At 34.4% G+C, this 18,149-nt stretch overlaps 1 long non-coding RNA gene across 1 annotated transcript; it reads left to right on the forward strand.

Moving 5' to 3' along the window:
• Window positions 1–9,339: 9,339 nt before the first annotated feature.
• On the forward strand, window positions 9,340–11,780 carry LOC143252508 (uncharacterized). The gene is made up of 5 exons (XR_013029029.1): window positions 9,340–9,501; window positions 10,158–10,219; window positions 10,674–10,736; window positions 11,278–11,316; window positions 11,645–11,780. It is a non-coding gene; the product is annotated as an uncharacterized LOC143252508 (long non-coding RNA).
• The last annotated feature ends 6,369 nt before the right edge of the window (window positions 11,781–18,149 follow it).

Genomic DNA, 18,149 nt, shown 5'->3' on the forward strand with positions numbered 1-18,149 from the left:
TCCAAGGTGGGATGCTGTGGTAAAGACCAAAGTTCAACGCCATACTGTAAAGAAAGTTGCCAACAGAAGAGGTGAAGAGGTAGTTTATGACACTCAATGTACAAACTCTGAACTGGAGAAGTGTGAAAAGCCTCCGTGAAGAGCTGAAGACCCAGATGGTGAATGGGATTTACCATCATCAAGGCCAAGTTTCTGCCAGAACCATAAACCAGGAATCCATAGTCTTGTTTGGAGCAAATGGGGACATGATATACCTTGAGCATGGAACATCAATCCACTTCACAAGAGGTGGAAGGGAGAACTTGGAGGATGTTCAGTACCCTTGACACGTCGCTACTTGGTGTGAGGAATCGAAGTCAGCTAATGATTAAAAATAAACTCCAAGAACTTTGCCTCAGGGACCACGGGAAGAACAACATCCCTGGGATGGAATTTTGGATCAGGTGTCTCCATCGTTGACGGCAGAAGTGCATGCAAACCGCTTTGGGAAAAAAATGGTAAAAGTTTTTGCTGTGATTCACTTCAATAAGCAATTGAGGGCAGTCTGACGCAGCTGCTCAATAAACTTCATGCTTGACGACTGACACAAGATGTAGAAGTCGTTGACATAAAGTCTGTTTACAACAGTAGGAGGAATTTGGGTAGTGATTGCATTGAAAAGTGTGACACTCAAGTCACGGTCCTGAGGGACTCCAAGTTCCTATGGAAAAGAACGGGAAGTTGTGAACCCCACACGGTCTTTGAATATCCTGTCCAGTAAAGAGATCTGAATGAAAATGTGTAAATGGGTGCGTAACTTGTAGGAGTGAAGATCCCGCAAAATTCAATAACTCCATGTAGTGTCGTAAACCTTTTCAAGGTCAAAGAATATGGAAACAGAATGTTCCCTCTTGAGGAATAATTCCATGATCAATGTTTCAAGTCGAACAGGTGGTCCACGGTGGAGCGCTCCTCTGATGGGATCCACACTGGGTGGGCGAGAGGAGGCCATTTGATTCAAGGAACTAAACGAGGTGAGCATCAGTCATCCTCTCGGTGACTTTATAGGCCCAACGTCTGAAAACAATTGGACAATAGTTTGAAGGAGTCTCGGGATCGTTCCCAGACATAGAGAAACGGAGGACAATAACTCAGTGCCAAGTATCAGGAAAAAACATTCTCCAGCCAGATACAGTTAAAAATAACCAGAATAATAGTAAAATAGGTAGGAGAGAGAGGGAACAACATCTCACAATGAACATCACCAGGTCCAATTGATGTTCTGCCATATCAATGAAGAGCAAACTTGAGTTCCACCAGTGTAAAGGAGTAATCATTCTACCAGAAACTTGATGACCAAAAAGGCAGGGAAGAAACAGAAGTGCTAAATGCACGACAGAAACTCTCACCAAGAGTACCAGCAATACTCTTGGAGTCGGCAACTTTCTGGCTATTGGAGAGTAGATAGAAAGGGGGTGGAAAGTATACTTCCCATTAGCCTTCCGAATTTTATATCATAGAATTTTGGAACTGGTGGTAGAAGAGATGCTGGTTGTGAACTTAATCCAAGATTCATTTTAGTTTTGGAAAGAAGTGCGGTTCGAAAACGTGGTGCACCTGCAAAAGGTATTTCAGACCCGTTCCTGAATTTTCCATATCTCCTGACAAGCAGGATTCCATCATAGACAAGGATAACATCAAAAACTTGTCGATTTCTTAGAATAGAATAAGCAGCTATCTGGACAATACAGTCAGTCACTGCTACCATGCTGTCATCTATTAGTGGTAGGATAACATTCCAAAAGAGTTGTGAAAGAGGGCCTGTTGGCTTGATCCAAATTTAACCGAGGCACACACATTGGGTGGCTTCGACCATGGCAAATTTGCCTGAAAACGATAGAAATATGACGACTGCCTTATGGATCACTGGCAACCCACCAAAAAGGCGAGAGAAAAGTGAAGGAGATCAGATAGGGTGATCAATGGTAATAAAACACTGACTAGGTTCATGAAAATAAATATAAAAACCAGTACTGAAGACAGAAAGGTTGTGATCCTAGAGTATATGGTATATGAAACGACCCATCCCGTCAATATCAGCACTATCTCAGAGGGGTTTGTGTCAAATAAAGTCTCCCAAAATTTAAAAGGAAGGCAGTAGATGTTCAATAAAAACATCAAGGTCTGATTGATCATAAATCTCTCCAAGAGACAGGTAGAAAGTTCAAACAGTGATGCTATGACCCAAGGAAACGTGGAGTGTGACAAAATACAAGATTGTATCGAGCTGTAAAGACAGAGCTGTCACGTGATGGTCAACCAGCAGTGCAACCCTTCCACGCACTCGCCCATCAGACAACCTGTCATTCTAACATAAATTAAACTTCTGAAAGGTGATTGTATTGGTAGGTTTCAAAAGTGTTTCCTGTAAATAAAAGCACGCAGGATGATACGAATAATAAAATCCTTAATGTTATTCATGTTAGAATGGACACCTCAACAGTTCCATTGAATGAAAGTGGGCATTTTTATTTAGGTGGAGGAGAATCCTTTGGTTTACGACCACGTCATTTGTCTTTATTAGAAGGAGGTCTTTCGGCCATCATCGATTCTGTCTTGGGTTGAGTGAGCAAGTCTCTATCATTACACAGAGAATCCAGCGACTGAGGTCCTAAGTGTATAATCATTATACATCTCGGGGCAGAAAAAGGTGGACCCGAGCAGATGCCAGAAGCAAAGGAAGTGAACTCAGACAGTCACTGGAAAGGATGGTGGGAACAGAGATAGGAGTAGACATTTATATGTCAACTCACTTATACAAAGAGGGCAAAAGACTTTTCACATGGGTTGAAAACGACTCTTTTGAAGGCGCAGAAAGATCTGTCTGCACTCTCACTGAAGAAGTGGAACGTAATATAGTAGCATATGTCTGAGATGGAGATTGGGGTAATAACTTCCAAGCCTCTGGGTAATAAATGTTGTGAACCGTTTTAAAATACTGTACCTCTTTCTCCTCCACCCACCTAGAGCAAGAGAGTAAAAGGGGTGAGATCCACTACAATTAAAAAAATGAGGGTGCATTTTGCACTCGTAGGCGTCTTGGTCTTTGCTACCTTTACAGCAGTAGGTACTGTTATTTATATATAATATGTGTATTTTTGTTATGCTTAACTCTGAAATAAAGTTATTTTAATAGCAACAAGTATTAATACATCAATCATTATAATATATTTCAACATCCTGAGACGCACAGTGACATACTGGTAACACAAAAGTAACTTGCGTCAGTAATATACTGTAGGTTACACACTGTTTGTATCTTCTAGAAAATCCAGTCTGTGATAAAAAGTGAAACACTTAAGCTGTGTTTGGTAAGTGACTCTAATGAACATTTATAGTACCACGATTAACGTCTAGGTGTTGGTTACACACTGTCACCACGACAAACATCCAAGTGTTGGTTACACACTGTAACCAAACTAACGTCTAGGTGTTGGTTACACATTGTTACCACGACTAACATCCAAGTGTTGATTACACACTGTCACCAAACTAACGTCTAGGTGTTGGTACACACCTGTCACCACGACTAGCGTCCAAGTGTTGGCTACGAAGTCTTACTACACAATGTCTATTGTTCAGCCTGTAAACTATCTTGCTTTGTTTCAAAGGCAGTTAATTTAAAATCGACGACTTTATTGACCAAGTTATGTGTCAATTGGTTATATTAATTGGTTCAGAATAACGTTTTTTGGAATAAGAAAGTACGTGTGTTTATATAAAGCAATAACAGTCAATGTGAAGCACAGACTAATAAAGGATGAAATATTTAGCTTTGTACATAAAACCCTGCAAAAACGGCATAATTTTATTTAAATATTTTAATCGCTCTAAGAGATCCTGCAACTAACTAATTCATGGACCTACAGGAAATTTGGTGCAGAAATACTTGAAAATACGTGTGTAAAAGTCCGATGAGACCATGTGGACTCCATTTGTAACTCTATGGTTAATACTGTACCGAATGTTAGGTTATTTAAGTCAGTATTAAAGTCTGAACTGTTAAAGTAAATATTATCTTATGTAGAAGGATGAGTAATAATAAATACATTTACTACATAAATAATGAATTACTAGTCCTAGAGCTACTAGTAAAGAGTGAACCGTTTATCCTGTTTCTGTCAGTATTGACTTGTTTGGTCAGTACGAAACAGATTATCGTGTGAGACAATATCAAATTGCCTAGTGACAAACTAGTGGTCATAAGAGTGTACCCGTGAGAAATGGAGAAGTCTCGACTTCCATTGAGGAGTTTGTGACAAGTATAGGTCAGTAGTGAAGAGTTCATTTGACTGATCTGAGGTTTAAATAAATGATATAAGCTATGACCACTTTCACCTGGTACTAAACAATGAACCAGATATTAGTAATTGTTATCATATTATAATAGGTCTAATTTTGTACTCTTTATGTCAGGACTACAACTGTAATATATATTTACTGTATAAGTCTGTAGTCATTGTTTATTAGTAGAAATGTTGATTATGCGCTAATTTCATCAGTGCTGATTGTGTTTTATTGACATCAATATTGGTTATGTATTTCTAGGGACAATTCTAATTGTATATTACCGACGTCGATATTGGTTATGTATTTCTAGGGACAATTCTAATTGTATATTACCGACGTCGATATTGGTTATGTATTTCTAGGGAAAATTCTAATTGTATATTACCGACGTCGATATTGCTTATGCATTTCTAGGGACAATTATAATTGTATATTACCGACGTCGATATTGGTTGTGTATTTCTAGGGACAATTCTAATTGTATATTATCGACGTCGATATTGGTTATGTATTTCTAGGGACAATTCTAATTGTATATTACCGATGTCGATATTGGTTATGTATTTCTAGGGACAATTCTAATTGTATATTACCGACGTCGATATTGGTTGTGTATTTCTAGGGACAATTCTAATTGTATATTACCGACGTTGATATTGGTTATGTATTTCTAGGGACAATTCTAATTGTATATTACCGACGTCGATGTTGGTTGTGTATTATCAGGGGTAATATATATCGTGTACTCTTAGCATCTGCACTAGTTGTGTGTTACCACAAACAACGCTATGTGCATCTATACTAACTATATACAGTAAAACCTGTCTAAGGCGGAATCGCACTGGATGAGTAAAATTTCCGGCTTAGACGGTGAACGTGCATTTCCTTAATTATATATAATTTTTGAGCGAAACGTTATACTTGCTTGACTCAAGGGAAGTAAGACGTTTGTGACTAAAGTTATTATACTGTTTATGCTATATTTATTAGAATAAGAACAAAAATATACATTCAAAATATGCATTAGTACACAAAATCTTAATGAAATTTATTTGAAGAAAGTGTCCAATTTCAACTGTTTTGTTTTTTGTATGGGCTTTCTCATGCGGTTAAAAGAGAACGCCAAATCTATGACCTATTCATAAAGTTCATTTTCCTCCTTCATTTTTGCTTACAATTTGATAGCGTTAATACAACATAACACTTTCGATGAAGTAGGAATTTCTATTTCCTCACTATCTTTTTCATTTTGTTCATCTTCTGAATCTCTCGCACTGTTACCATCTTGCGATTTTATTATAGATTTTAAATCAGTTTTATCAGTTGCTGTTAAAACATTCTTATCAACGTTCACAAAACTTTCCGCGTTCACAGAATCATCTGCATCAATCTTCCCAATCAGAGTTTTCATTTCACTATAATCGTCATAACAAACAACTTCTCCACAATCTCCGCCATTATCAAGAATAAATCCACAGTTTCTAAAGCATTTTATTACACATTCGTCTTGTACGCATTTGACTGAATGACTTAAAAGTCCAATTGCATCTAACACGCCAATTTTCATGGTCGTTTCAGATGCTCTTTTACAGTCGTCCATGTTTGCAATAATATGCTGAAGCATCAATTTTCTGTATTTCAATTTTATACACTGTATAATTCCATTATCTAATGGCTGTAGAATTGATGTTGTACACGGAGGTAGAAAGACTAAATGAACATTTGAAAACTGAACTTTTGAGTTTACTACCTACCATTAGAGTATACAACTTACCGTTTGAGACTACAGCCTATCATTAGAGTATACTACCTATCGCTAGAAAATACTGCCTACCATTAGAGTATACTACCTATCGCTAGAGAATACTGCCTACCATTAAAGTATACTACCTATCGCTAGAGAATACTGCCTGCCATTAGAGTATACTACCCATCGCTAGAGAATACTGCCTACCATTAGAGTATACTTCCTATCGCTAGAGAATACTGCCTACCATCAGAGTATATTACCTATCGCTAGAAAATACTGCCTACCATTAAAGTATACTACATATCACTAGAGAATACTGCCTACCATTAAAGTATACTACCTATTACTAGAGAATACTGCCTACCATTAAAGTATACTACCTATCGCCAGAGAATACTGCCTACCATTAGAGTATACTACCTGTCGCTAGAGAATACTGCCTACCATTAGAGTATACTATCTATCACTAGAGAATACTGCCTACCATTAAAGTGTACTACCTGTCGCTAGAGAATACTGCCTACCATTAGAGTATATTACCTATCGCTAGAGAATACTGCCAACCATTAAAGTATACTACATATCACTAGAGAATACTGCTTACCATTAAAGTATACTACATATCACTAGAAAATACTGCCTACCATTAGAGTATACTACCTATCGCTAGAGAATACTGCCTACCATTAAAGTATACTACCTATCGCTAGAGAATACTGCCTGCCATTAGAGTATACTACCCATCGCTAGAGAATACTGCCTACCATTAGAGTATACTTCCTATCGCTAGAGAATACTGCCTACCATCAGAGTATACTACCTATCACTAGAGAATACTGCCTACCATTAAAGTATACTACATATCACTAGAGAATACTGCCTACCATTAAAGTATACTACCATATTACTAGAGAATACTGCCTACCATTAAAGTATACTACATATCGCTAGAGAATACTGCCTACCATTAAAGTATACTACATATCACTAGAGAATACTGCCTACCATTAAAGTGTACTACCTATTACTAGAGAATACTGCCTACCATTAAAGTGTACTACCTATTACTAGAGAATACTGCCTACCATTAAAGTGTACTACATATCACTAGAGAATACTGCCTACCATTAAAGTGTACTGTTGTCTACAGACTTCTACAACGTAAAAAATAAATAAAAGATGTGTACATGATCTTGGTGTTAAAACGAGTCTAATATTCCCCTGCCAATACTTATCACGAGTAATGGCATTACAGAGAGATCGCTATAATACTTATCACGAGTAATGGCATTACAGAGAGATCGCTATAATACTTATCACGAGTAATGGCATTACAGAGAGATCGCTATAATACTTATCACGAGTAATGGCATTACAGAGAGATCGCTATAATACTTATCACGAGTAATGGCATTACAGAGAGATCGCTATAATACTTATCACGAGTAATGGCATTACAGAGAGATCGCTATAATACTTATCACGAGTAATGGCATTACAGAGAGATCGCTATAATACTTATCACGAGTAATGGCATTACAGAGAGATCGCTATAATACTTATCACGAGTAATGGCATTACAGAGAGATCGCTATAATACTTATCACGAGTAATGGCATTACAGAGGGATCGCTATAATACTTATCACGAGTAATGGCATTACAGAGGGATCGCTATAATACTTATCACGAGTAATGGCATTACAGAGGATCGCTATAATACTTATCACGAGTAATGGCATTACAGAGGGATCGCTATAACCCTGGCACTTTTTATTATAATTATAGGCTTAAAATTAAAGCGAAACCAATATATTCGAAATATTGTTTTTTGTTTTTTTTTTGTAAATAAAGGCAAAACTAATACACCCCACTCATTGTTTGTTGTGACAACAGCCTTATAATTAAGGCGAGGTTAGTATGCCCCTAAGAGGCATAGGTATAGGGGTAGCGTTAAGGCAGAACTGATACAGTCCTATATTTCTTTTCGCGAGTGTTTGGAACAAGATATTTATTTTCAAATACTTCATCAATGTGATTGTGTCTTCCCAGTTATCACACATAATGAGAATCAATCCGAAGTGAGCATTGGAAAACTTGGAATGGTTACACTCTCTAAAATATCAATAGCTGGACAATATACGGCATACGTCCCTCCCTCACAAACACCTAACAGAAAAACAACCTTAGTTGTCCTGAGCCATACTACAGCTTTCGTTAAAGCTCACTCCTTGATCCCCGACGTCACAAGATTACATATTCTCTTTCTGAAATCTCTGTCCCTCCAGAGTCGTACAGTATTTGATGTTTTATTTTATTAGTTTCAAATCACCTAAAATAGAACAGTTGGAAAACTAACGAAATTTCACTAGTACCAGGAACCAGCTTGACACGTTGTGTCATGTCTGAAATCAGGAATAGACAGATTAAAGTAACACATACTGGTTAGAACTCTATTTTACTCATGACAGACTAAAGGTTTCCAATGTAACAATGGTCGAACTTCATTTAACACTTTTCTGCTTGAGGCCCAAGTTTCGTGAATACGTACGTCATACAAAAACACTGACACAGAACAAACTCGGTAGACACGTATTTTTAAAATAGTATATTTACAGTTGGTGTTTAACTGTGGAGAACTTAGATACAAATTACTTTCTTAAATAAAATACCTATATTTGTTGTGTCACTTCGACTAAATAAAATTTATTCATAAATGTAATGACATCTCCTAAACTGGTATTAAAGTAACACATTAAACTAGTCATATTGTAGTAGGTATCCTTAAACATCACACTTAATCAAAACATAAATTGTTTTGTGTTAAGTGTAGATGTTATATAAGTAATATAAAGAAATGTCAGTACTTTTATGTCAAATGGAATGTTATATTAGCAATATCACAAACAAAATACAAACTGTGTACCATTACACATATTATTATGAATAGATGATACAGTGTTAGAAAATAGCGTTATAGTGTTTATATACTCTTATACCAGTAGATTACACAATATTGTATAAATTATAATAATACATACTTACTATATTTTCTCTCTAAACCTTCGTCATAAATACCGGATTCACTGTTATACTCTGACGTGAAAACGGTAATAAAGCTAGCATCTGATTGGTTGATCCACTGATAACCTTCAATACAAATCATTATCAAAGCTATGAGTAAACACCTTGTTGATAAAATACACATTTGTTTTATTTCCCAGAGGTTTCTCAAACTCCTGTTTTGAAACAGGTATTTCTCAACAGCCCTTAAACATTGTATAAAAGATGTGAATCTAAGGATAGTCATCAACAGTTAATGAACAAACACTTATTAAAACATATCTAGGACAAAAGTTAATTTCATTATGAAGACCTTTGTGGTAATTGTAGCTATTTTTCTGGTCTGTTTATCTGCAACAGGTAAGGTTTGTTATGATATGTATTTTTCTGTTTAATACTAAACTATATTATTCTTGTTTCAACATGGATAGGTCAACACGGATACTGTCGGTTGTTTATAATACGTTTATCCTGACGTCGATAAATTGATACAACATACAATGTTGTTCACATAGAGAAACATTTCATTGTCAATATTCTAAACATTAGATATGTTATTTCATTCTCAATAGTCTGGATATTGTATTAACACTGTTAGATATGTTATTACATTGTCAACAATCTATATATTGTATTAACACAGCTAGATATGTTATTTCATTGTTAATAGTCTAAATATTGTATTAATTCAGCTAGATATGTTATTTTATTCTCAATAGTCTAGATATTGTATTAACTCAGTTGAATATGTTATATCATTGTCAGTAGTTCAACAATCTCTATATTGTATTGACACAACCAGGTATGTTATTACATTTTCAACAATCTATATATTGTACAAACCCAGCTAGATATGTTATTACCTTAGATATACTCTACGTCTTCCACAATTTACAGATAGTAATAACTGTTAACTAGTTACTACATTGACCAGATACGTAATTGACACTCTACGTAAAATATGCGTTCAGTGTTTCCAGACTACACCAATGTAAATTAATTGTCTTCTTTTCCAGAACCCAAGCCGGCTGCCGATGTAGCTTTCGACGATTGGGGAAAACTTATTTGTCAAAGTGGTGTAAGTTTAGGTGACACACCTGTTTACACGTAACAGTTGATAATTAAACCTTTTTACAGTAAGTCACAGTATGAGTGATAGTTAGTTGTTTAGTTGTACCAGAAATCCTGTGAAATTCATAAAAAGTGCTAAGGTAATGTTTCTGTTTATGAGAAATCATTATGGAGTATAAAAATACTTCATACAAATATTCTTAGTTATTACTGTAGTAGTTTATTATTATTGCAGCCCTCTGGCGGCGAACAGAGGTAATGGTTTGGGTTATTTTGCTCCGGTTAAGGTATTATTGTTGTATATGATAGATGGAAATACTGGAGTGTATTATCGGTTTATGAAGACTTACCTTGTAGTTACAATAGACTTTATACAGTGATCAATATACGTTACGTGGTTGTTTCCTACAGTTAAACGTTGTGTTAGAGACACAGTAGTTATGTTGTTGTTCTGTTTCTAGTGTATTAAGATGCTGGACACGTGTAGAATGGCGTGTAACTCACAACCAACATCACAGGAAAAAGTAAGTGACTCACTTTAGTTTCTATTATTCTCCATTATCAAGAGTTTAATAATAAATTAATTTTTTTGAATTTTTCTATCTGAAAAAAACTTTATTATTATATCAGTTGGTTTCGGATCCCCGTCACACCAAATATGCTCGCTCTTTCAGCCGTGGGGGCGTTATAATGTGACGGTCAAACCCACTATTCGTTGGTAAAGAGTAGCCCAAGTGTTGGCGGTGGGTGGTGATGACTGCTCTTCCCTCTAGTCTTACACTGCAAAATTAGGGACGGCTAGCGCAGATAGCCCTCGAGTAGCTTTGTGCGAAATTCAGAATAAACCAAACCAATCATATCAGTTTTGTTGTTGTTATATCAGTAAACGAACTGTTTAAGCTTGCACTTTATCTAAAATATAAAGTCAGTAACCATCTTAAAATTACTTTAATGTGTGTCTGTATTTTACTCCTTGCATCAATCTGTACGTTTCTGCTTGTTGTGTACAAATTTGACATGTTCTGATAAAACACAAGTTATTTTACAATTTTTTTATTATTTCAGGAAATCTGTGTTTCCAGATGTCTCAAGTTTTATTATGAGGTAGGGAAAACGAAATAAATGAATTTATTTTTGGAAATATTTCTGATATGAGATATTGAATCAAAATAAACTAACAAGACATATAGAATATCAAGAAGTTCTAAAAAATTTGTTTCCCAACAAACGATCACTAAATTTTTCTCATTAGGAACAAATATCTATGTAATTATTGATTTTGTAATCAAAATATAAGAATCGAATTAACTGAAAACTTGCAAAAACTTTAACGTTTAAACTGAATAAAACGACCGTTACAAACGTAGAGGAATATTGATTTAAAACAAAAAGAGTTTATGAATTATTTATCGACTGCTATCTCTTCTTTTAGTGCGATGCTCGTTGCTAAGGGAAACGTTTCTACAGATGTTCGTGGGAATGAACACTCAGTGCTCTTGTATAGATATCGTGTATATTTGTTATGTTTAAGGTTGAAATAAAATTAATATTATTTTAACGTGCAACAAGTGTTAGTACATCAATTATTGTATGATACTCTTACATATTGAGACACAGAATGACACACAAGTAACTTACGTCAGTGATGTACTTCACCTTACACACTGCTTCTATCTACTAGATTACACACTGTTTCTATCTTCTGGAAAATCCATACTATTTTAAAAAAGTGAAACACTTAAGCTGTGTTTGGTAAGTGACTCTAATGAATATTTATAGTACCATGATTAACGTCTAGGTGTTGGTTACACACTGTCACAACAACTAACATCCAAGTGTTAGTTACACAGTGTCACCACAACTAATGACCAAGTGTCGGTTACACACTGACACCACAACTTACAGTTACAACAGAAAGTGTTCGTACCCCTGCGTCCCGAGTGGTTTTTTGCTCATAACTTAAAAAGTATCACGATTTTATGTAAATTAAACAACAGATAAATCGTTTATAAACAAATAACCCAAATAGGAGGAGCAGAAAGTGTTCGTACAGTTCAGAACGTGTGAAAAAAACCGATATTCCCGTAAATATTTAGTTCAGTTTGGCGAATAAAATACATTATACCATTCCAGAATTAGACACTGAGTTCATAATTATTGGAATTTAGCCGGCAAAAAATGTACTTCCGGCAATTTAGCGCCGTTTCTGTCATTATTTGCTTGGTCATTATGTGTGTCTCTTTCCGGTATTGCTACACAACTTAATGTGACGAAATCTACTGTTCAAAGCATAACTGCCAAGTTTAAGCTTACAGGATCAACTGTTAACTTCCCTCGTCACACCAAAATTCCAAAGAGAACCAAAAGGAAGGTTCTCAGAGAAGTTAGTAGGAACCCTCGTTTAACACGTAATGACATAAAGAAACTGGTAAGGGAAACTGGGGTTGAAGTAAGCACCTCTACAGTTACAAACATGTTACGCTCTTCTGGGTTCAAAGCATGCCGTCCTCGTATAACTTTATATTTAAAGGCTGTTCATTTAAAAGCACGATTGAGGTATGCAAGAAAGCATGTAGATAAACCCTTTACCTATTAGAAGAGCATTATTTGGTCAGACGAGACTAAAATCGAGCTTTTCGGCCACAATGATGTTCGCAATATTTTCCGTAAGAAGAGATAACGAAATCTTCCAAAGAACACCGTCCCTACAGTTAAACACGGAGGTGGCTCGATCATGTTATGGGGTTTCATCAGCTCTTCTGGTGTAGGCAGCCTTCACCGCGTCAACGGAATCATGAAAAAAAGAAGAGTACGTTGATATACTGGGCACTTATATCAATAATAGTGCTCGGAACTTGCGGCTTGGACATCGTTGGATCTTCCAGCACGACAATGACCCTAAGCATAAATCGAAATATGTGCAATCCTGGTTGCAGAGGAACCATATAAGCGTTCTGGAGTGGCCATCGCAGTCATCCGATCACAACCCAATTGAAAACGTTTGGCATGAGTTGTAGACCAGTGTTCATCAGCGTCATCCGAAAAACTTGCAAGAGTTTGAGGCCTTCTGTAAAGACGAAGGGAAGAAAATACCAGTCGAGTACTGTCAAACGATCATGGAGGGCTATGAGGAGAGATTGCGCCAAGTAATTTACCTGAAAAGCTACACAACTGACCATTAAAGTAGACGCAACACTTTCTGCTTCTCCTATGTTTGGTTATTTGTTTATAAACAGTTTATTTGTCGTTCAATTTACATAAAAATTCATGTAGATGTGTGTTAGTATAATATTTATAATATGCTCTACTTTCATTATCCTAATCGTGATACTTTTAAAGTTATGAGGAAGAAACTACTCACGGCGCAGGGGTACGAACACTTTCCGTCGTAACTATATGTTCATCAAAGTGTTAGTTACACACTATTACCGCGACTAACGTCTAGATGTTGGTTACACACTGTTACCGCGACTAATGCCTAAGTGTTAGTTGCACAATGACACCACAACTAATGTCCAAGTGTTAGTTACACACTGTTACCGCGACTAACGTCTAGGTGTTGGTTACACACTGTTACCGCGACTAACGCCTAAATGTTAGTTACACAACGACACCACAACTATGTCCAAGCGTCAGTTATACACTGTTACCGCAACTAACGTCTAAGTGTTAGTTACACAATATTTATATAACCCTTCTTACTTTCTCTACTATCTGTTTATATTTCCGTATAAACAGCTAAACACAATCTTTAATTCACTTTCTCAACAATCTTTTCATCTTAGATGATGAATAATCAAGGAAGAATGAGAAATATATTTATAAGGTATACTGAATAACTAAGAACAAATAGGTGTATACAACTAACAGTTAGTGTTTTAACAGTAGAAGGATTTAACTAACTATAACAACAACCAAGAACCAGTAAGTGTTTATATCTAACAGTTAGAGTTTTGACAGTAGGATGAAGTATCTAGCTATAACAACAATTAAGAAACGATATGTGTTTATATCTAACTGTTGTAGTTCCAACAGTAGGAAGATTCGACTAACCATGGCAATAGCTACGCATCTTATGCAAATTATACTTAAATTCCGTATGTTTAGAGTGAATATAAGATTTTCTTTTGTTGGTTTGTACGTGGTTAGAGATCCGATTATCTCAATAATTGTCTGCTACTTTTATCTAGCCTGAAACCTCGAGGATGTCGTCCAACACTGAATCCCAAACTTTTTCTTTTCACTGGCAAAAATAAAACATAACGTACATCAGTTTACCATTAAAAGATATCAATTATCACAGGACTATAGTAAAGGGGTTTCTCTTTTCTGCTAGTCACCTTTTATTCTTTAATATAAAAAACGTAAAAAGAACCATGTGGTATGACTTATTCCTGTTACCACAGCGAACGTTACTACATATTGGTAAACATCAGAAGTATATAACGGATCACACACTAACTTGTATGAAAGTAAATTTACTCTTAGCAATTCGCACATATTTCAGTTTTGTTATTTGTAAATACCAAATATTATTATGCTGTCAGAGGACTTCGTCCCTCAGGTAAAAATTGTACACACTGTAAAAGTATTTCTTTATGTGCCTAAATGATTACACCTTCAAGACTAATTACATAACTTTGTTATAATTAAACAACAGATATATGAGTTCTATATCAGAAACAGAATGTTTTGTATAGTTCCTAAAGCTATGATCACTTACACCTCGTGTTTCATTTATGGTAACAAATAATGTACTTCAACAAGTACATATGGCAGGTATTATTACATTGATGTGTATGTCGGTATTATGTCAACTAAGAAGTTTCCTTAAGTAGCATATTAGTATATCTTGAATTTTGTTCACAAATGTTTCAGTAAGCTTGTTAAACATGTGATTTTGCATACATTTAATAAACACTTTATATCGGGATATCATGGAACATGAGTTTGTTGTATCAAATACAGAGATGTTATAAACTAATATTCATGATGTGTAATTTAACCGTAAAATACTAAACGTGACATTTATTTATAAATTAAGAAGTTTTTGTAAATAGTGTCACAGTGTGTTTCGTTGTTTTGTTAACAAATGTGCCATACCTGAGTCAGAGAATTTACTTACATATATTAAAGATATTATATTAGTCTATGATGAGAAGTTAGTTTCATATTAGAAAATCACAGAGCTCTGATTTGTAACTAATGATATTCATATATTTTATAAAGTTTAAATGAAAGATAATTCATGTTACGGTAACAGTTTCAAAGGTCATGCAAGAAAGTATAACTGTTTTGAAATAATCAAAGAAGAATAACTTGATTTGTAACTGAAAGTTATTTTACGATTATGATTCTCAACTAATTTTCGGTATTGTGGTGATTTTTCTATGTGACTAATGATGTAATGAAACAAGTATACACAGCAATATTAGACACAACTTACCTTCAAGTGTTGTGTCAGTGACCACCACGTAAGAATAGAGCAATGTTAAAGTGTGAATGAAATGTTACTGATAAAACAGAACTTTAAATTTTAGTTTTATTTGGTGACTTTCAGTGACATAGAAAAAGGATTGCAAAGTTTCATGAAGTTTACTTGTATGGTATTATTTAAACTTAAAGTGAATAATAGAAAATGATAAGTTTGTTATTTTAAGCATTTCCTGTATTAGTAACATAAATTCTTAAAGAATAATATGTTTCGACCCCTAAGGTAATTACAGAATCTTCTTCCAAGCTATTTATAACATTTTGAGATAATGCTGTCATCAACTTTCGCTCATATCATAAGTTGACGTGTTATCATCTTCGGCACATGTTCAAGATTGTGTAAATCCATGAGGCAGTTTCATTATTTTGTGAACTTTTAATGGAAAATTTATGAATAAACAATAAGTCATTCATTTAGTGTTTTTACTTGTAGCATAACTGAATTACTATACTTGTAATATAATTAAATCTAGTCATATGACTAATATTTATGGGTGATTTGTGCACTGTATATTTTAAGTGTTGCGAAGTTCGTAACATAATACATTAAATGCCAACTTGGTGATTGGTGTTCCCAAGAAATTTTAGACAGTTAGTACGTTTTTTTGTGTGTGTAATTGTTATGATATTGATTGTCAGTGTAATAAATCCCGATGGAAATGTTTATGTAAACAAAACCTTTGTCCTCTCTTTGATGTATACACACTGAAATGTCCCGAGAATACATAATTAATGTTTAGTACCGCTATATAATGAACTTATATGGAAAGTCACAATATTTTATTATTGATAATTACATTTTAAAAACTTACAGCATAATTAAGTGCAAGAAAAATGTATTTATCTAATATGTATCACTACATATTTACAGTTTTATAGATTGAACCATTTATTTTAAGCATATTGTAAATGCATAGATAGTGACAGTGTGTTATAATTGACTTCTATTTTAATAAAAGTTTTCCATGCACTCAAAAAGAAGTTTTATCTGCTACATCTAACACTAAAAATTATGCTATACCTTAATGTTTACTCTCTCTTGACTTGAAAAGTCTATTCTAAATGGACTGGTAGTTTTTGGACATAGTTTATGATAACCATGTGCTGAATAATAAAATAAATATTTGCAATAATAATTACAGTAACTGATGCTTTCTTAAGGATGTATAATAATATATAGCAAACACCGAATTCAATAATTTGTATTGCTAAACACTTTAATCACGTGATTTATATTTATTAGTCATTGAACCAGCTAGCCATCTCGATTGTATATTGCGAAATAGACTAGCTAAGCCTATCAGTGGTTCTTAATGTGTTAGACTTGATAAACTATGTATTAAGGGTTGGTGATGTTTGTATATTCAGAGTAAAAAAACGTAACATTGGATCCTGTGTACTCACAATCCTTTCGTTTTACAATAACTGTCTGTAATAACTGCGTATTTTAGTTTGGCATCAGATACTGATTCATTAGTTTTTAGTTTTATGAATGCATAATAGAAAATAGAGAAACAATATGTAGAATTAACCAAATCTAAGCCACTTGTTTATGTACAATTTCCTGATAGTGTCTTAGCTTCAGACAGTCTGAACTTTCTGGAATATTAAATAATTGTGAAGTTAGTCAGTTTGTCGTCCATTTATAATATTTAGTTGTAAGACTATTATTGGTTATAATATGTAATTTGTGAAAGTGAAACAGTAAGCCAGAAGATTTGTATTCGTTTGCCAGTGATAACTGGTTATATAGAAAATGGATGGATAAACAGTAAGTCATGCATTTACTATTGGATTGCACAAATGTGTAATGCGTTTACTGTTGGTTAGTACAAATATTAAAATATGCAAAGTAATGGTTTTAACGTAATTAAATCTAGAAATGTCGTATGTAGAAGTACTGTCACAGCATATTTGTTAAGATATTATGGACAGTTTTTAAAATAATAGTATGTAAATACATACATGAGATAAAGTATTAGGTATAAAATATTAAAAATTCAAATTAATAAAAGTGTTATTACGTAACAAAAATTTTATTGACGGTGCAAATTGTTGTATAAAGTCAGATTAGTAAAAGTGTAAGTTTAAATTAATTCATGATATTGTCTTCATTAGAGAAATTTAAACTTATAGTTATGTGACATGGCCGCCTATCATGGTAACCTAGTAATATTTTTGCTATTTCGTAAAGGGTCTAGCAATATGTTCTGACTTGTTAAAATGGACAGTTATTGAAATAATGGTAATTAATTGATGTTGTTATGTAAAAACATCCTTAATGGATATGAATGTAAAGCAGATTACAAAATTAAGAAAATTATAAATTATTATATAGAAATATTGTGTCAAGAATCGTTTTGTTATAACCATGTTACTAAACATTTTTAATCATTCAATTGAGTAGTATATCTTCCTTTTAGGACAGGAAATATAAATAATAA

The sequence above is a fragment of the Tachypleus tridentatus genome, chromosome 6 (genome assembly GCF_004210375.1).
Source record: "Tachypleus tridentatus isolate NWPU-2018 chromosome 6, ASM421037v1, whole genome shotgun sequence".
Classification (NCBI taxonomy): Eukaryota; Metazoa; Arthropoda; class Merostomata; order Xiphosura; family Limulidae; genus Tachypleus; species Tachypleus tridentatus.